The sequence below is a fragment of the Coloeus monedula genome (assembly GCF_965178545.1).
Source record: "Coloeus monedula genome assembly, chromosome: 1".
NCBI classification, from domain to species: Eukaryota; Metazoa; Chordata; class Aves; order Passeriformes; family Corvidae; genus Coloeus; species Coloeus monedula.
In genome coordinates, this window is record NC_138781.1 from 126,300,586 (window position 1) to 126,321,409 (window position 20,824).

The following is a 20,824-nucleotide window of genomic DNA, read 5'->3' on the forward strand; positions in this document are numbered from 1 at the left end:
AAGTTGTAGCATTTATCTTTGAGGTCACTCATGAAGAAAAGGAATCTGGTTGCTCTGGGAAGCCCACCAATAATTTTTTAGTTTAATTAAATTATTCCTTTTATAACTCAGGTGAGTAATAGTTCTCATATTCCATCAGAAAAACACTGTTGCTTTACTAACAAACTCTAGCCAGTAACAATTGTCATCAAGTGAAAAAATTCAGGTGGAAATACACTGCTAGACACTGGTAGATTAAAAGCACACAAAAGCTTTTCTGGGCAAGGTATATATCCCTCTTAATGTCTGCAGTGAGGATCCTTCTTGTGCGTTTCCATTCAACCTGAACTGACATCTCTTAAATGATCACAGAGCAAAGACAAGGGAGATGAGGCATTTTAAGTGCCATAAAAATCATCCAAGCAAATCCTACTTATGTGTCTGTAGGGTGGGTTTTTTGTTATTTTTAATCACAGACAGAATTACTACTAGCAAGAGTAAACAACTGCTAGGGGCAGTCAGGCAATGAAGAACATTACAAATGATGTCAAGAAGCATGCAATAATGCATGCTGAAAAACATCAATCTTTTTATAACTGGGTACTTAAAGTACTGCATAACACGCTTTTCAATACATCGTTGCATGCCAAATCAAACTAGACTAGGACATACAGTCAAAGCTGGGCATTTTGGTTTAAGTTTTTTTTTCCCCTCAGTTCTTTACCCCAGAAACTGCTGCAGAGTGCCTTAGGATATGCTGCTGCTGTTACTTTTAAACACCTGGAAAAAATTATAGGTGAGAACTAAGTTTGTCTACAGAGCTATCTTCACTCCCTCTTGCACAGGATCTTTTAAAACATATCTTTTATAATAGAAAAAACTTCCTTTTTCAAATGGATGCTTTAATTAACTGATATTTTCCAACATGCCCTACAGAATTATTAATACTTGATTGAAATAAAAAACCCATGTAATCATCACTATTTTAAGTACCAAATTTTTACAAAAATAGTAACTTCTGTACATTTGAAAATATATACAATATATGCATATATACATGTTCATGTATGCGCATAGTGAGAAAGATCTCATTTATGTATTCATGGGACAGGAATAACCAGCTCATTCAAAGTGAATTAAGAATGTACCTTAAATGTCCTCCAACACTCCATGATTTGTGAAAGTTCATATCCACAATTTTCATTTTCATTAGATGTACTTTAGTTATATTCCTTTGTGTCTTAAGGATTATTTAAACCATGTGTTGCACGTTACCAAATTTAAAAATGACTCTTTAATCAAAATAACTTTAAAACAACTAATCCTCACTTAGGCTGGTCAGCTGAATCCACAGAGTGGTCCAGGAAAAATAAATCTACTCTCAAGAATGCGAATGCAGACAACAATTAGACACAGATGTGAGTGAAATTAGTTACAGTTTACAAAATGCTACACTTCACATGCTTTCAGTTTTTTATGTGCAGTACAAAATTACAACGTAGTAAGGAACCACACTTATGACGACCAGTTAGTTCATAGAATAAAAACATTTCTGGGTGGTGTGTGCTTGTGCTTTCTCTCATATATTCCCATTTTGTCAACAGGTTTCTGGATAATTGAAGTTTGGCAACATAACTCACATATCAAATAAAAGGTGGGGGAAAACCCCCAAATGCTTGGCCTTAACCGGACAGAAATGGGTCACATTAAAAAAAAAAAAAAAAAAAAAAAAAAAAAGCTGTCACACCCCCTTCATACTCACTACTCTGCTTAAACCTTAAACTAAAAATACCTTATATGCCAAATGGCATACACGTTCTTCTTAATACCTTTATTATTAACATTACTGTGTATAATTTGATTGTTGTAAGTCTTTCTTACACCTTTCTCCTTAACACAGATTGCAGATTGGGCACTATGTACTACATGGCGAGAAAAAAAGGACAATGATAGCAAAGCTACTTAAAATTCATCCATTTAAGAATCTTAAATCAGTAACATCAAATTCTGATTAGTTAATGAGGTCTTTTAAGTTTGCCTTTTTTTCTAATTAAATTTATAATTCTTCACAGATGTAGGTTTTGTTGATGTTCAATTTGTCTCTCTCATTTTGTTAAACCTCACATAGTACTCCACCAATCCATTGAATAGCCACATTAAATCTGTTAATACCATGCTCTTCAACCCCAGAAATTATTTCCAGAAGGCAAACTTGCTTTGAGAGATCATCAAACAAGACTTAAGGTACACATTTTATCACATTTTCCCTACCACAGAGCTCAGGATGCAGAGGAAAATTCATGACTTTTGCACTGTTTATTATACTTTGCTAAATTACAAATCAAAAGCATCTGACAGAAGATCATGTATGAAGCCAAAAAGTTAATAATGTTCTGTGAAAAGTAAACTGTAAATGGGAAGGGATTCTAAATTTCAGCAGCACAGAGCAAATAAAACCTAGGTACTTGTCTAAATTACAGGTTTTCCACAGTATTTTTGCTTGCTAGAAGCAATTTTTTTAATGGCTATAATTTAAAACATTTTTCCAGCTGAGAAGAAATTTTCGAAGTGAAAATAAGAATTTAACCCAGAAAACTATAGCCAGCACACGCGTTTTCTCTTAAAATACAGCTCTACTTTAAAGAAGAAAATTCCAAAGACAATGGCAGTTTTCAAATGAGGGTGTTCCTTCTTAAGAAAAAAAAAATCTGTCATTTTTAGGAAGGGGTGGAGGGAGGGAGAGAAAGGAACTTTTCCCCAACAGCACTCTTTGCCTCCCTAAAAGCACGACACATAATGGCTTCAACAGCCAAAATGCTACAAAACGAAAATGCAAATTGGCTGCAGAAAGGCACCTTGCTGGCAACCCAGGAAACTTGGTAATACTTTCATTCTTCCAATAATCATATATCTCTGGGCTCTAAGGGAAGAGGTAGGGCTTTTTCACTAGATATTCTCATCAAAGACAAATTGTACTTATTAAAGCAAAAGCAGGTAATTGCAGCTTTTTAATTTTTAATTACTAGTTTAAATTCTTCTAAAAGTGCTATCCTGCGTGCTCATTTCATACACTCATGAATGAAATGTTTTCAAACCCCAACACTTTCTTCCCTTTAAGAAGGAAGTACTACAACGTGACAATGCTTCTATTATGACCAGCCCTTTAAGAATGTCTTTCTGCTTTTCCAAGATTCTTTTTGGCTCCTGAGAAATATTTCATACTTACTGCAATTCAAGCAAAATGATTACTCATTCTTTTTTTCTCCTAAGGTGAAGCGTGACTCAAGCCGTCTGTCACTGTGCAGAAGTGCTGAGAGGGGATGGCTGCTCATTTCCAGACCCTTCCAGGCCTTGGGAAAACTCTGACAGCAGTGAGGTGCTTGGCTAAAAACTGCATGTCATGGGTTTGTGAGCAACATGAAAACGCTGTGTGCCTATGTGATTATATACCTAAAATTCTGTAATGTGTACTCACACGTATACGTACTTTTAAAGACACATATCCACATATATACTACTGATTTATTTTACACCTCAAACCAGTAGTCTGTGTTCTGGCAGATGCTTTGCGAACCATCTCAGTATGGGATGGAAAATAAAATAATCTTTATACGTCGTATCTAATGTTAAAAACTTCCAATGATACATTACACCACATCTCCACTTCTTATTCCAAATTTCCCTTGGTGCTCACTTTTAAATTTAAACAAACTACATGAAACATACTACCCTTTTTTTTCCCGGACAGCTTTTATCTCTTCCGCTTACCTCAGTTTTAAATGTTTGCTTACAGAAGAAAGAAAAGAACACACCAACTCCCAACAACCTTCAAAGAAACATTTTTAAATGCACCTTTACTTTTCCAGAATCAATCTTGCACTGTAAAGGGCAGTCCTTCCTCTTGGTGTTTGAAACACCGAGAGAATGTTTGGTGGGTTTTGGCTGCTTAAAAGCAAGATGTAAATTTAATGAGACTTCAGAAGGTCTTTAACTTCCTCGTTCTAAGATCACCGTTCTAAATAAGCCACCCAAAATGTCAATAAACGTCAAATATTTCAGTTGTGTAGATGTTTATTCTGTCATCTTGAAAAGTTCTCCTGTGGGGATCTGCATGTTTTGCTTGGTGTTTGGAAAATTTAAACATATTAAGCAAAAGGATTTCCTGCTTCAGAAAGTACTGTCAAAATCTCTGTCAGGCATTCTTCCTCCCAATTTTTTTATTATTTTTCTCACGCTCTCATGTCTCTTTCAACAAGGTCTGCTGATTTCGTACCGTACGTGCCTATTTCCACCCCCCATTTAACATCTCCCCATCACGTAACTCCTATCTGCCGAACCATTAGCACTCGAGGAAATCAAACAGGAGAATCCCCAAACCTGGCCGATCACAATAAACAGAACCTCCTAACATCTGTTTTGTGGGAAGCCTACAAACCCCAGCCTGAACTACGGCCAGAATTAGCTGCTGCACCCAGTGATTTATAATTGAGCGCTGCTCTTCTCCGGAGCGGCAGAAAGCGCGGAAAGCGCCCCTGCCCCTGCGCGCACCCCGGCCCCGCCGCCGCGGGACCCCGCGCTCCCCCGGGCTGCCGCGGCCGCCCCCTGTCCCCGGTGCGGCGCTCCCGCCCCCTGTTCCCGGTGCGGCGCTCCCGCCCCCTGTTCCCGGTGCGGCGCTCCCGCCCCCTGTTCCCGGTGCGGCGCTCCCGCCCGTCCCGCCGCCGGTGCCCGCGCCCCGGGTACTCACGGTGCGGGGCGCAGCTCGGCGGGCTCAGAGCGCGGCGGCGCCTCCCATGGCGCGGCGGGGCCGGAGCGCCCCGGGGCCGGGCCGGGCCGGGCCGGGGCCGGGCAGACAAAGCGCGGCCGAGGGAGGCTGCCTGCAGCCCCGCCGTCTGTTTGCTCAGCCTTGTGTGTCTGCCCAGGCAGTGCCTGGGGGCACGCTGCCGCTCCCGCGCCCGCTTTCCTCCTCACTCCCCTTCGCCTTTTTTTTTTTTTGTCTCTCCTCTTTTTTTTTTTTTTTTCCCCCTTCCCCTTCGGGTTTTGTTTTTGTTTTTGTAATGCAAACCGCAGCTATTCTCTTGTCCCGACCGTATTGGTTTAAAAGCAACAACTGCAGTGAGGCTTGCGCGAGGTCTGAAGTCAACCTTTCTGTACGGGCGAAACGCGCTCCGCCGCGGAAACTGCGCGCCCCTGGCCCCCGGCCGCCCCCTCCGCCCCCTGCCCGGCCGACAGGGCCCCCCTTCCTTGCACCTTCCTCAGCCTCACCCCAGAAAAACTCCTGAAAATCCCTCGGGTCCCTCCTCATTTAGAAAGTTGAGTTGTGCGTAGATGCATCCCCTCTTGTAAACTGGGTTTAATCTAAAGCCGTCCTAATAGAATAACTGGAATTACACCAACATTATATCAATGAGAGAAGCTAAATAGGGATACTCATAGAGGCTCTTAAGCATACAACCAGCATGCACGCCCGGACATGCCGTTTTGATTGGATATGTAACAGATTTGTTCTCAAATATCTGAGATTCTTGCAACCTTGTAAAGAAAGGGTCTGCTAAAACTATTTAAGCTAGCCTTCTCCAATTTAAGGGTATTTATTAAATAAAATATCTGGAACTTTTAAAATGGTTTAAACCACGTAAACCATTAAATATCTGTATGCTTCAAAAACAATTGTAAATATAGTCAAATTCGTATTTTAATTATTACTAATCACTTACTTAAGTTTTAAAATTTAAAACTGTGTAAAGGCTGTTTCCACAGACTTTATAAATGTTTCCAAAGAAGAGAGAGATGGATGCACAGAGTTAAATTTGTGCATTAAGTAACAGTAACTCTAAAGCTTAGCTTTTACCAATCAATAAGTAATTAAGTAATTTAATTAGTAAGCCATTAAACTGAAATGGGTTTATGATGCTTTTCTATTACAGAACTTTCAGTTGCTCACAATGAAAAAAAAAAAAACCAGCAACTCTTTTAAAAATATATACATTATGTTAAAAAACATTATAACATACATGGTAACTAAATTTGACTAGCATTCTCCGGAGCATTTCCACTTTGCAGACAGTATGTTTCACTACACGTAACACTAATTTTTCTATGCTTTTTTTCAGTACACATAATCCAAATATGATGAGGAAAACAGCATAACGACTTGTAGTACCAAAAAAGAAGTCTTAATACCACGCCAGGTCTAAAGTACTAAATCTAAATAAACCAAACCAAACCAAAACCAAAAATCAACACCCCCCCAACTTTATACTGTATAAACAGATTGAAACAGAACTTTTTTACTCTTTACAAAAACCTGCGGTTATTCACTGCTAATATATCCTTACCTTCAATTAACTAATCTGTGAATGAAAGCAATACTTCTAGAGGAGAAATATCTTCTGGCTACTACATCCCAGTAAGTGAGACATTATTTTGTAGCAAGTACATTGGGAATACTTCAGGAAAGCAGATCGGTTTGCAAAGCTACAAGTCAACCACGAGCTGAAAAGGCACCTAGGATTTCATTTTGTTTAGCGGAGAAAAGGGATCTCGGGACAGTCACACACCATATATGGGAACCCAGGTCAAAATAAGCAGCTTTCGATTGGGCCCGTCTGCGTAGCCAGCACAAACACAATCCCATCACTTCTTCAGAGTCACAAACCACATCTCATGCCAAGAAAACTATTTATCATGCTCTATATTAAACTGTGAAAGAAATACAAATTACTTATTATGGAGTCACACAGTTTCATCAGGTAAAAATCACTGAAACCCTGAAACACAAGGCTATGCAATCATTCTGAACTGTATGCTTTTTTGGAACAGCCATGATCTTCTGGAAAATGCTTACCATTGAATTCTTTACCAGTGTTAATAAGACCATTTTTTAAAAGTCCTCCCCAGTCCAATATAAAAACACACGTTTTGCTTCACTGACTGTAGGATATCTATTAAATGAAAAATATCAGGCACACACTTTAATGAAGCAGAAACTAATTTTTTTCTAGAAGAAAAACTCAAAAAATACCATATTGTTGTTGTGAGGTAACACTGGAAAATGTAACCCAAAAACCTTTCTCAAAAATAGCAAAACTTAAATGATGCTATGGAAATAAAAGAATTATTAAAAAAAAAAGACTGTGACTTCAATGATGCATGTAAATTTTTGCACAAATCTATTTCGTTCCATTGTTGAAATAGCGCAAATATATGAATACATTTTAGTATTTTAAATGTAAAGGTCAGTGAAACAGGTTTATTGTTGGCTAGTTTGTAGTCCCTATTGGGAGTTTTATCTAAGTAATAACTCCAGGAGTGTGCCCAGTCTCTGTATTTAATTAAAGTAAGACAGATCCCCACACACACGTACAGAGCTTGATGTGACGATAAACATGGGATAAATTACACAGAGGCTAAGATGATCAGAAAAAGGGTGTTGACGATGCATTGCAAGAAAAGAATCAGCTTTGAATTTTTAATCTCTTCTGTAGTATGGCATGTAGACAGTATGGGAACTGAAGCCATATAAATGATCTAGATGGGGGCTATGAGATAAAGGAGGGTCCTCTGTGTTTATACAGCCATTAAACAGTGCCTTAAAGTTCTTTATCTGATGTCTGAAGATTGGACTTCAGATTAGTGTATATCGTTACCCCACAATAGGGTCTAACCTATGAACTTGTCCTACAGCTGATACTCTGGACCAGATCCTCATTTGGTTTAAGTGAGTGCAGTTCTTTTTATTTCAATAGGTAATCTAATTATGACAGCTGAGCACCGCACCGATTTGAAACCTACTTGAAAGGGGTTTGTTTACTTATCTTTTGGGGTTTGTTCTTCCCAGTAACTGCATACCAAATCAGTGCAGGGTGGGTTGTTGGTCACTGGCACCCAACACCATTTTCAAACCACAATTGCACTAACACTGGGTTTGGAACAGAGATTTCAGTGGGATTTTTAGATGTTTACATCATGCCTAAATTTGCCCTGATTCTGCATTCCCATTAATGCAGCTGGCATCTCAAGAGTCCTAAGAAGTAAAGGACCAGGCCTATTACATAATATCAAACAACAAGCTATCAGGTATATTATTACAACCATTACTCATGTAATATGGTTATAACTTCATATGCAGTGTCACACACTTGTTTTAGCACAAGTAAAATGGGTCCATCTGGAACACAACATTTACTGGGCGCTTAGGTGCCACCATTACAGATGTTCTGGTAATTAAGAAAAATCAGATGTAAGATGGATGTGGAACAGCGGGATGTTCGTATGTTTGTCTCCAAGTAGGAAATACTACTGAAATATTTAGCATCAGAAATAGGCCTAGGAAGACCACACTTCATTAAAGAAAAAGATGCATCCCATTGCTCCTGAAAGCCACTGCCTGGCTCTTCCCATAACAACTGCAGTGCAACGTCAGAACCCTCTGAAGCAGCAATATCCCTCCTATGCCTCCATACAAGTTTTATCTTACACATAGCAGCTGTTGCCTAGAAACATCCCTGGCTGGAACAGAAGTTTGCAGCATTTGACAGGAGCCCATATTGTCTCATGCTACTCATGTGAGCAAAAGTAGAAAGACCTTGGTAAACACAAACAATAAAAGTGACAGAAATCAACCATTTTAAGTGTTCTGTCCAAAAACTATCAGTGTGACTAAGAAGAAAAAATTAATTATATTCTTCCAAGATGTGTTGGACAAAATTAATATTGAATTAAAGTCTGTGTGTAATGTGTTATAAGAAAAGGTTTGTGCTGTTAACCATCGTCCTTAGCCAAAACACGTATGAACTGCTGGCCCCAGGTTGCACACAACTGCAGTTGTTTTTGATCCACCAATTCAGTACGAATTACAGAACCACTTAGTACAATTTAAAATAGGAAATAGTAATCTTTATTAATCTTAAGTAGATGCTGATTTAGCTTTTTGAATGAATGCATGACTTACATATGATTCTGAAAGAGTTCTTGACAGCTATGATACAAAAAAAATGCAGAGATTGTCCACAGAAGAAGTGTTCAGTCTAGTTTGAAAGCAAATACCTTAGCATAGCTCAATTTTTTCACTCTCCAAAGTGAAAGAATGCTTGTTTTTTCAGTAGATTTGTTGCATCTTAAAAGCATTATGTTAAAGGGAGGAAAAAATAGTGTGCATATATATATATATTTACAGGTGCCAGTAGTGTAAATTATAGACATACTCAGTACTCTAACTGCAAAATAAAAAAGTACCTTGTCAGGGTGAAGGAAAGGTTTCCTAGATTAACTTAAATTTTAAATGTATCTAATACTATCATTTCCCTTTGGGTATTTTTTAACACCCTAGAAATCTCATGAAGGTAATGATTGCCACACAAAAATACTGAAAAGCTTTGGTCTCCAGATCATGTGAAGTAGATGCTCTACCCAAAAGTGATGGCTTTTACCTAAAGACCGAGACACCAGGTCTGTGACATCCTGAGGGCAGAGCTCTGAGATCTACTCCAGGTTTAAGAGTAATGTAGCTTTTCTAACTACACAGTCTTCATCTAAGCAATGTCTTAGCTATTAAACTGAACTATACAAAATTACCTTCATTTTCCAATGAAGTTCAAGTTTTACAGGGGGACTTTTAATACTGTCTACAGTACCTAAGAATCAGTGGAGTATTACTTTTATTTGTTGCACAAAAACCTCTGCTCAAAAGACACATACACACATTAGTAACTATTTGTAAAAGAAGTCCTGTTGAAGACAACATAAATCTCTGAAGAAAGTTATTTGGAGAATTATCTGTTTACAAGATAGGGGGTGAAATGAAAGGAGTAAATTGCAATCTGTGAGCATCCTTGAGAAAGAGTTAATTTTTCTAATTGACATTCAGGCTTTTCCTCCAGCTCAGCATGGAAACATATCTGCCTAAAATTTGAAAATAATCATCCTTCACTGTGATATGTGAATAATAATTTGCTTATAAAAATGAACAAGTCAAACCAAATGCACCACTGATGATGAGAAGCAGCTTGCTAGCATTCTAATGGGTGAAAAAAGCTATAATCAGTAGCTCCTCGGAAGATTGGGTTGCAGGAAGAACACACTACAAATGAGAGATTACCAGTGAGCTGACAAAATAATCAAGTCCTGTTGTTCTGTGAAGACTATAAAACACATCATTTCACACACATGCCATTTTTCCATAGTTCATCCTCCCAGGACTGTTTCAGCCTTCCTCATCTTTCTTTTAGTGCTACTAGAATAAAGTTAGAAACCATTGCAAATTTTTTTTCCTCAGCAATAACTTACATTTTTGCCAGTGATATAAATACAGCACACTGTATGACGAGTCAGCTCAGTAATACTAGACTGTCTTTTCTCCAAATTTTCCCACTAACATGAACAAAAACTGTTTTGTCAGCACCTCCTATAAGGTGAAAAGGAAGATGGAAGTTCCTCTTTTTCAACTTTGAATTAAAGTCATACTCAGAATACTTTACTCTGCAAGAAAAATATATTTGTTCACTAAATACAGAAATAATAGGTTTATTTGTTGCAGATTCCATTTTGTTATTATTTCCTAAATGCATTCCATATTTTTTTTTCCCAAAGTGTTATTCATGTCATTGTTCAACAGTAGATGGAGCAGTGGATCATTACTGTATTTTAGTTATTTGTGACAATTATTACATAATTTTTCAGCTACTGACATATAGGGCTGCACAAAAAACCCTAGAAATATTATATAGAGAAAATAATTATAGATTAAAGCATTTAGAATTAGAAATAAAATTGAAAGAACAGCAACTCAGGCTCACTTTGACAAATTATTAAGACAAACCTGCATTTATGACTAATATAAAGTGACTCATAAGCATACATTCAAATTACAAACCTTGCATTATCTGAATACAGTAAATATGTACATCCTTAACTTTGAAACATTCAGTCATACAAATTTTTCTTACAGTGATCTGGAACAGTGAAGTATCTTCTAAAAGTGACACGCATAAATATCCCACATTGTGGGCCTTGTAATGCAAATGACAAAATGGAAGTCTAAGTTAAGATAGTCCTGTCATTTCTTTTATACTTGCTTCATTGTTTTACCTAGAAACTGTTTTTAAGAAATTTAACACAAATTCTTCTAAGCCTTACAGTAATTATACCATGACCATCATTTATTCAGCAGAGGCTAGATTCTCACCTGTGTGTAACCATCTAAAATGAAGCACTTAGTTGAAAATGAGCATCCAAACCCTCATCCTCAGGGGAGAGAGAGAGACACTTCTAGTCAATGCAGGGGACCCAGTTTTGAGGTGTCCCCTCCCTATAGAAACAGATGATGGACTTAATCTACTCTCGGGTTTTGATGGCTACAGCTGCCCCAAGAACAGTATAATTTCCCTTAGAATCAATTGGGTCTCAATAGTAATTGTATTCACTGAAGTTTCAAAATAGAGCATTCGTCTCTATTTTGAAACTTCTTATAATTACTGACTCAGACTGCCAATATTTGTTGTTATAAATCAAGGCCAGAGAAAAACTTCTCAGATGGCTTCAAAGACCCAGTTCTCATCTCCAAGCCCAGCTCCCTCCCCCGCTTCCTTCCAGCAGCATTAACTTTTTCTCTGCAATCTCACAAATCGGAAAAAGAGTAACCTCTAAAGCTGTTTTAGACTGAAGGTCAGAATTCAAAGGATTGGTAACTTTATCCACAGAGCCTTGCAATCACATTGCTATTGGAAACACACCCAGAAGCACCAGCACTCGAGATGTTTTTATTAAGCAATGTCAATAGGTACGAAATTTGAAGGTTGGTTTGTTGGGTTTTTTTTCCATAGTGTAAGGTTTATCAAGACTCATATTTGCAAGAGATCAAATTGCTTTCTGCCACTGAATTGTAGTTTAATGTTCTCTCAGGTAAGGAAACTGGGGGCTGTGTTGCATGCTAATGAAAACAGCAGCTTTGGTTTGTTTATCTAAATACTTAAAGGGAGGCACCTCTCGCAGCCAAAATGTAAACAAAGCTTAAACTCTTTTTACTGCTTGGATACTTCCAGGCTACTAATAAGTTTGTTGGTTTTTTTTTTTTTTTATTAAGGGCATTATACAGATTTTCTACATATATATCCTGCTTGAAAATCTACCTTTCTGAAGAAATATTTAATTCTTAAACCAATTATTCTTAATTACACTGACACTTTGAGCCCAGAAACACAAGATGACAGATCCCTTTCAAACCTGGGCTCAAGGGGAAAAAAAAAATCACAGACAGCAGCCAGAAATTTTCTCCCTGCAAACCTGTCACTAATTTAGAGGGAAATAGGTTAAAACAAGGATTTCAAGTGAGTTTCACAAGAATTAAGAACAAGCGAAATTGTGATTCCAGTATCTAAAAAATCAAATCCTATACCTTGCCCCTCTGTCTTATACCACATCTGCATGTCCAAAAGAGTGAAGCATTCATATCCACCCTAGTGATTCACCTGAGGAAGTTCTGAAAATGTATCTTTAAGGGTGCTTTGCCTTCTACAGTGCAGGAACCTCCATACACAACCACCTCCATTAAACAGTGTTGCTAAACTGGGCACAGACAAATGAAAATGCACCTTGCACTGGATGCCAGTTTATGAGCTGAGAGACACAGCACGGGTGCTGCACACTGAGCAAAGGCAGAATGCTTTTCATGCAGTGGTACCAGAAGAATGCAGTATCATAAGGAGAACAGGACACAGAGCTACACACAACAGAAGACAACTGCATGAAAAACTTGAAACCAAGCTGAGTAATCTGTTTTTAATTCTTATAATTTGATTTTTAAAAAATTGCAATCTGTCTGCTATCAGTGTAAGGAATGTGTTGAGTGCAACTCAGAAATGCTTATTTGTCTTTGGTGCATCTAGTGCCATTGTAATCACAAGCAGGGTATTTTTTGTAACCAGGCTGATTTTTCATAGCTCATTTGGAAAGCACAAAAGCCTAAATTAGAGACACCTTGGAAAGTTTAGTAGCTTTAGTAGCCTGAAAATGCACTAGTTTGAAATACATTCCACCAATGGATTCCACCGCAGATGACTGGCTATTGAAACAAAGTCAAAATTAAACTGCTGGAGACTGAACACTGCATGTGATGCCTTTTGGTGCCTGGGACACAAGGGCTTCATTGCCCTGGCTGAGGACACCTCCTGCTCCACCAAGCCCCAGTGGGCTGTGGCCATACAGTAAAGCATCCCCAGCCCCTGCAGCCACTGATGAAGTGCTTACCCATCCCTCAAGCATCCAGAAGGAAGGCTCCCCATCCCAAACCTTAATCTGTATCTAGAATGGTTTTGAATCCAGAAATAGTCTCAGGAACTGTGTGGTAGTCTCAGGAACTGTGTGGTGGTCTCAGGAACAGTTGTAAAGAGGGGAAATTCAAGGGATTGAAAGTGGCTGCCCCTTGTCCCTCTGTGAAACCCAAAAGAGCTGCCACAAAGCAGCAGTGATAGCCCTAGAGTGAATTTCTCTTCTCCCATCTCCTCTCTCATAAAATCCTCCTTGTTTTCAGTCGGGGTTTTTTTGAGTTTTTGTTGGTTTTTGGTTTTGGTTTTTTTTTTTTTTTTAATAAGAACACACTCAATATTTTCACCTCCAAAGTACTATAAAATACTGTGTGTGCATCTCTAAAGCTTGAATTAAAACAGAATCAGCTTTGCAGTAATTGGCCTCGGACATATGTCGTATACCAAGCACAGCAGGAGGTTTATACTAATCTTTCTCTACCAGCTGATGAATTACAGGATTTGCCTCTCATTTTTCTGGTCAGTAAGTAAATAATAGTATATAGTTATGCAGCATGCATCCCAAAGCAGCAACTTCTAGATCAACTATTTTTATATCAATCCAACACGGGGTTGCCTAAAATCGTTTTTACTATCTGATGAATGTGCAGGATGAAATGCATTTGAGCAGGTCCTATGTTACAAGGTTACTGTCAACCCGTGCTGGGGTCTGCTCCAGCCCAGGCCACTGCCCTCCAGTCCAATCCAAAGGTGGACTGTGGTACCCATCAGTCATCCTTCTGACCTCAAGAGGGCTGTGTACTGTTGGCTGGAGTCTACATCCTCACAGTCCAGGTTGCAGGAAACAGGTCATTTCATCATGTTTGGATGCACTGAAGTTCTCCAAGACACCAGTTTCTCAAAATTTGAATGGGTACAATAAAACGACTTGAAGTGAATGGCAGTGAGAAAACAGCTGTAAGTTAATACGCAGTAAAAATGTTTCCTATTAATTTAGTAAGAGAAGTGGACTTTAGAGACCCTGAATAAGAGGTCTGAAGTCTTCTGTTTACATTTGGTTTAGAAATTCATGACTATGAATAAAAACCCAATAAATCACAGTGATTTAAGAGATTGGTTTGAGACACTGATTTGCTAAATCTTTACACTCACCTAAGCTTGCTTGTAACTTTGCAAGACATAAGTTTCTCTGTTTTAATAAAACTGCACTACACTGCTTAAAGATACCTGCCGAAATTCCAACTTTAGCTCTGTTTAAGCATGTGTAGCTTTTCTCTTGCTAGAAAGATCCATGGATAATACCAATGAATGTTCCCTCAAATAGCTGAGAACTAATAGTAATGCAAAGTATTGTGATGTCATTTAACAGTCAATAAACATGAAACACTCAGACATCAGTGGAAATGTGGAAAAAGCCTAATATATGATAAAAATAGTGATACCCAGACTTCGTAAGATTTCCAAATAGGTGTCATGTGCTCAAGGGGATGACATTTAATATCTCCTTTAGCATATGACAATGTGCTTCTTTCCTTCCATCCCAGAAGAACTAATAAGCCACAGCATCCTTCCCTGCCTCACATCAAATGCCATGCTATCCAAATTAACATCTCTGTAGGGTTGGTTCTACTGAAAGGAATAAATCCAGTAAATTTTCTTCACTTGAATTGACCTTGGATTAGCTCCATGATTTGAAAATCCCAAAGAACGTACTTCTGAAATGTGCAAATGGATTCACAACATAGAAATTAAAAAAAGAAAAAAAAAAAACCAAAACTGTCCTGACTTCCTCCAAGTCTAAAAAACATAAATACTGATTTATCATTTAAAATTTGTTTGCTTTTCTCACCTGCCTGCAATTACACCTCTGACTTCATTAGCTGAATACTGCTAAATGCATCCCCATCATCTTTTCATAACTGCACTCTGAAAGACTGTTTCATTTCTTCACTCTTGATCACCTTATCTGATTATTTCTCCATTTACATAATTCCTTGCTAGCTCCGGAAATTACTTTTCAGAAAACATTTATCATTTAACATTTATGCATTGTCCAACACGCTGGTGTCTCGCCCCTAACTGCATTACAAATGCCTTCCTAGGAGTTTGTTCTCCCACGCAGGGGTGACTGCCCTACGGCGTGTCAGACTCTTACCTCCCTCCTCTTGAGTTTGAAGATAAGAAAAATGTGTGGATGTATTTATTAAATCACTTTTGTGTTCACTCTCTCAGCTCTCTTGATCTGAACCACTGAAGTAGAAATCACTCATATTCTGAATTATATTGGCAGTGAGGACACTCCTGTGGCAACACGAGCTGGGTGGCTCAAGGTTTTGCTCTCCAGCTGTTCATGAGCTGCCCACTGAGGCTGCCCACATTCACCTAGCAGCTCTCTCAGCTTACTTTTTGGTTACTCAATTTACACAATTTGTCTTTCTTTACACAAGCCAGTTAAACTGTCCTTCTCTGGGGGAATACCCACATGTACTTGCCAGGGGAATTTATTCTCTTCGATTTTCTATAGGATCGAAAAGGTGCTTGCATTTTGTTCGTGACATGTAGGGGATCAGTCTCTCTGATATTGATCAATTTATACTTCTCCTTACCCCTCTAACCATTTCTTGCTAGGAAGGGTGTGAGACTCTTGGTCCTACTGGAGATGTGACTGTTTCTTTTTTGAGTTTGGGGTCTGGGGTCTTGGGGAGGAATTTTGTTGCTTCACTGCTTCAGCAGATGAGGATCTTTGGGTTAAGGCTGTGTTACACAGAGAGAAAGAAAAACATTTCTTTTCTCTGATCTTTTGCATCCAACATTCAGTCTATAGGGCAGGGAAGTTAGGATGAACTGACAAAGCCCATGACAGACTAATTGGTGATGGAATTATTTGGCAGAAGATTGCTGCTTGGTTTGACAAGACTCCAAAATGTGAAAACCACTTGGTAGACAGGGAAAGCTGCAGAATATCTACTGTTCATGACAGGTTTTTTAAGGGTTATATTGACTTAGAATTATTCTCATTTTACAGGCATTGTCATTTTTTGACCTGCTGCATCTGTCCTGGGAAAGCCACGATGGTACAGTAATATATTAACAGCTGAAATTAGTTCTGTGGCTCTTGAGTTTTGGAGGGGATGCAGACACCATATGATACTTGTTTTCAGACATAACTGCTTCATCTTTCATTCTTTCCCTGAGCTGAACTGACAATCAAAAACCACGAGCCTTGCTTTGGATTTATGATGTTGAATGAAAGCTCACTGGATAATAAAATTAACACCATTTGTGACTTAATTAATGATAAGCACCATGTGTCTTTTACTAAGCCAGCAGTAACTAGACACAGGACACAGTGGATAGATGGGTTCTGAAGCAAATGCAGAGGCCTTTCCTTTGACCTCCTACCCCTTTCTCATATCATCCTTCAGTGCAGCTACAGTCTTCAGAATACAAAGAATCAGTTTAACCCAATATAGAGATCAAATTAAGACACTGCATACATTACCAGAAGGTTGTTTGATATCTGGTGATCCGACTGACATAAACATCTCCTCTAGAGTGATGCAATAATCTGTATTTTGGGGGTTTTTAAACATACATGAGAGTAAAGATTTTAAATACGTTTGCTAAATGTGCAGCAAGTTTAGTGACTTCATTAGGAATAAATTTTAAAAAATATTTCCTTTCTAAATAATTGCTGAAACAGTCTTCTTTTGTGTTTAACTACTTCATTCATATGCATTTTTTATTTCTGGACAATAGTGGAGTTTATGTCAATAATTAAAAACGTGCAAAATTACATGATCACTTTGTATTTACACTGGCTTTTGCTTCATTGCCTGCATATTATTCTGATTGCATAAATATTCAAAGAAAAACACCCAGGGAAATTTTCAAAGTGGTGCATAGAGACTGCACTATGCCGTTCCTATTAATTGGAGTAAGTCACATGGTTACATTCTCAGAGTCTAATTTGAAAATTTCCCTCCTGCTTTCCACCATCTAAAATAATTGTCTAATTCCAGGTATGCACTGTCTGCATCTCCCACTCTGCAATCTATAAATACAGAAGGGACATAGAGTCTTTTCATGCAAATACTTCAGAATGCTCCACTGGCATTTTATACCCAGAAGAAAAAGTCTCCAGCCTAATGAGAGTTACTCTATTCCTTGTGCTGCTCCTAATCCTCATCTCTAAGGACATTTTCATTAATATCTTTGCTGAAATGCCTATTTAGATGCAGAGAAAATCAATATCCCGGGAACTTCTAAAATAATTACAAGTACAATCACAAAAAAAAAGTAGGCTCAAAAAACCCACTAAACCTAGAGTAAGTTGTAACCCATCAAGCAGTCCCAGAAACTGTGCTTTGATATTCCTGCCCCAGAAGCTAATGACAGCAAGTATAAATGAAAGATTTTTGCATTTGACTATATTTGAACTTTCCCCACAATGTGCCAGGAAGGTCAGCCAGGGTATTTTAGAGCAAGGCTGTGAATAGAGAGAATTACAGGCTTAGAGTTACTTACAGGTCCTTGCCAGAGATTCCCTCTGTTTTATAGCTCATAGGCTTCAATTTTCACAGTTGCTGCTTCTAACCAGTTTTTTTTTTACATCTGAAAACCAGGAGTGGGGGAAGGGAGGGCTTTTTTCCCCACACAGATAACTTCAAGAGATCCGTAGAGGCTGACCATGGAGGCAGAGGCAATGAACACGGGCAGCCAGTGGGAGCACAGCTGGCTCAAAGCAGCACCTTGGACCAGGCTGAAATCTAGTGGTGGAGCAGCTGCCATGGGTTTGAGCCTTTCATGTTGGGAAACTTGAAGAGAAGATCATGGGGTGGCTTAAGTGAAGAGAATCAAATGTCAGGGAAGAAAGAGCGGTTTGCTGATGAGATTGGTGTAGTTCTGGAGAGGAAAGGGTCTGGCTTTTGGGATGCAAGTTGCTTAAAAGTGATTTCTCTGGGGTTGGAAGCCCTGAGGGTGCAATGGCTTGGGGTTGACACAGACCAACCAGGTACCTCTTACGAAAACCCCAGCCTGGGGAGAGGGACACACAAAGGGCTGTGTCACCAACAGCACCTTTGGGGACAAAAGGCAGCTTGCCTGCACTGGAGACCTGCCTGCCTCCAGCCACGCCATCGTCAGTACATGGCAGCCCTATCCTGCAGTTTCACAGATGTCCTTACCCAAAGATACATTTGCCTTCAGCCTCTCATCAGCCAAGGACATGTCCACACATTCTCCACAACCCATCTTTGCGTTTTCCTAAAACTTAAAGGAGTGTGACACATGTGAGGCTGGCTAGCTTTCCATCAGACTGGATCGAGATCTCCCAAGAAACTGAAAAGTTATTATTAGGAAACATGCAGCTAGACATATACAAAGAAGGTGGCTGCAAAAGCCTTTTTGCTTTAGGAAACCAGGTTATAACAAGAAACTGCCTGATCTCCATTTACAGTTCTGTTCAGCTATTTTAATGAAGTTTTTGATTTTGCTGACAGGGCAACTTCATTTTACACAGAAAGACAGTTCCCCAGAGGGTAAGATCTGTCAGCTGTCACACGAAAGCCTTTCAGTCCCTACTTAAAAAAGCAAAGGTGTACCTGAAGAAATCAGGTTCATCCTATCGAGCTGCTGAAGGAAGGAAAACAACATTACAGACAAAAAACCCTTCCCTGGTTTCATTGTGCATTGCTTCCTTTCAGGGACCAGCTATGGCTGCAATCAAGAAGTCACATCTTATTTATATTATAGATTGCTTGAATATTTTTTTCAATCTCAGACCTGATGCTGTTAACAGCTGGACTGTCCTGTCTCATATGTGGGTCAGATTGACTTTCTCTTCTCCACCACATAGCAGCAGTTAAGAATGATGTCAACGAAGAGCATCTTTCTTTTTCACCCATTCTTTCAGTCTACTTTAATGGATACAAAAAAATAAAATCAAAGGCACCACAGCCCTGCAAGGAAGGATGAGACCACCAGAAAAGAACCACAAGCCAGCAGGAGTGGACACCATGTAGGAGCTCACGAATAACCTGATTTTCCACCAAGCAGGTTGTGAAAAGGCTTTGTTACACAGCCTGCTGGAATGCCTGAGGCTCTCAGCTTGTTTCAAAGCAAAAGGGAAGACTGTTGGCAACCTCAGGGCCTAAAATGGTGGGGAAAAAGCTTTGTGTCAGGGAGCGGTGAAGCAAGAGTCTTTCGTCCTCACTTAATGACCTGATGCCTTGATGATTTCCAGCCAGGGTAATCTGCTTTGGGGAAATTATCAATGCTCTATTGAAAAGGATTATTTTCCTCAAACAAGCAAATCTCAAATCAGAAATCTTTTCACCTACACTAAATGAAGTCTCTCCTATCAAAAAATATTTTTAAAGCTGTAAGAATGAAAAAGCTGAAAACTCTTTGCATTTAGAATGCCCTAAAAACTTTACTGGATCCTGCAATTTTCTGAAAACCCATGTTTCACTCTGGTTTTAACAAGTTTTTTCTTTTCAATATTATTTCCCTTTATACCACATTATTTTATCCTATTGTAACTCCTCTGCAGAAACCTGTTTCTAGTAAAACAGTTATGGAAGGAGAAAGCACTAGACAAGCAACAAAGGTGGAAAGTCCGTGCCTCTAAGTAATACTATTACTAAACTTGGCATCTTTCTTTTAAAACATTTTTAAATTATATTAATTCAGAACCATACTAAATTGATTCTATCCTTTATTAACAAAGATATGAGACCAAAGACTATAACCAACTAGACTGGGCCACCTCCTGTGTTTTCACTATCAGTGTTAAAAATAAAGCTCAAAAGCTGAACACAGCTGAAATTGGTAGATTTGTAAGATATTGATACCTGTGCAGTATTCTATTAATTGTGGTCTTCCTTAAATGCAAGAGATAAAGGATGTTATAGAAAGTTAAGTCTTTAACAAGCTATAAATGGAAAGCCTGCCTACAAGGTTTTCATACCAATGATGAATTCATCACTGAAATTCTACTTTTCCTCTTAGATCATGTCTTTGCTCAAGTAAAACTGTCAAAACTTGTATTCAAAGTATTGAGAAGACATACCAAAAAACCAACCCTGCTCCACAATACAAGCTGGTTTTAGGGTTTCTGTAATGCTTCAGCATTCGAAACTCTTAGAAAGCTTGCCTTTTTTTTACCACTTGAAAAAAAAGTATCGTCACATGTAAAAGGAGGAGAGGAGTATATGAAGAGTTGCAACCACAGTCAGTTTGCAAACACTGAAACTTTCATGCAATATAGGTGTAAAAATTGAGTACACCTACCAGTACATCTGGCCTGACTGGATAGCTATAATTTAAGCAGGTGGCTGACAGATGTCATATCTCAAGCATGCCTTTTCATGTTCATTTCATTTTAATCTCATTTTCATGTCTCAAGTATGCATTTAAAATTATTTGCTAACATATTGTAGTGTGTAATATACATGATCCTTGAAGGAGATTTCAAAGTGCAGTTCAAAGCTGCCAATTGATTACACAATGGGAAAAATGAGAATAACCACTGCCAATTTACCAGCCCCCAAGACCGACAAAGATGGGCTGTTACACAGCTAACT

General features: G+C 38.7%; 1 protein-coding gene across 7 annotated transcripts in view; it reads right to left on the reverse strand.

Moving 5' to 3' along the window:
* EYA1 (EYA transcriptional coactivator and phosphatase 1) overlaps positions 1–20,824 on the reverse strand; it is a 162,725-nt gene that overhangs the window by 89,323 nt on the left and 52,578 nt on the right. Inside the window, exon 1 of one of the 7 annotated variants that reach the window (XM_082297861.1) lies at positions 6,315–6,418. The exons of the other annotated variants lie outside the window; for them this stretch is intronic. The gene's annotated coding sequence lies outside the window, so the exon portion shown is untranslated. Of the gene's footprint in view, positions 1–6,314; positions 6,419–20,824 lie in introns of those variants that run through there. 7 annotated transcript variants of the gene reach the window in all.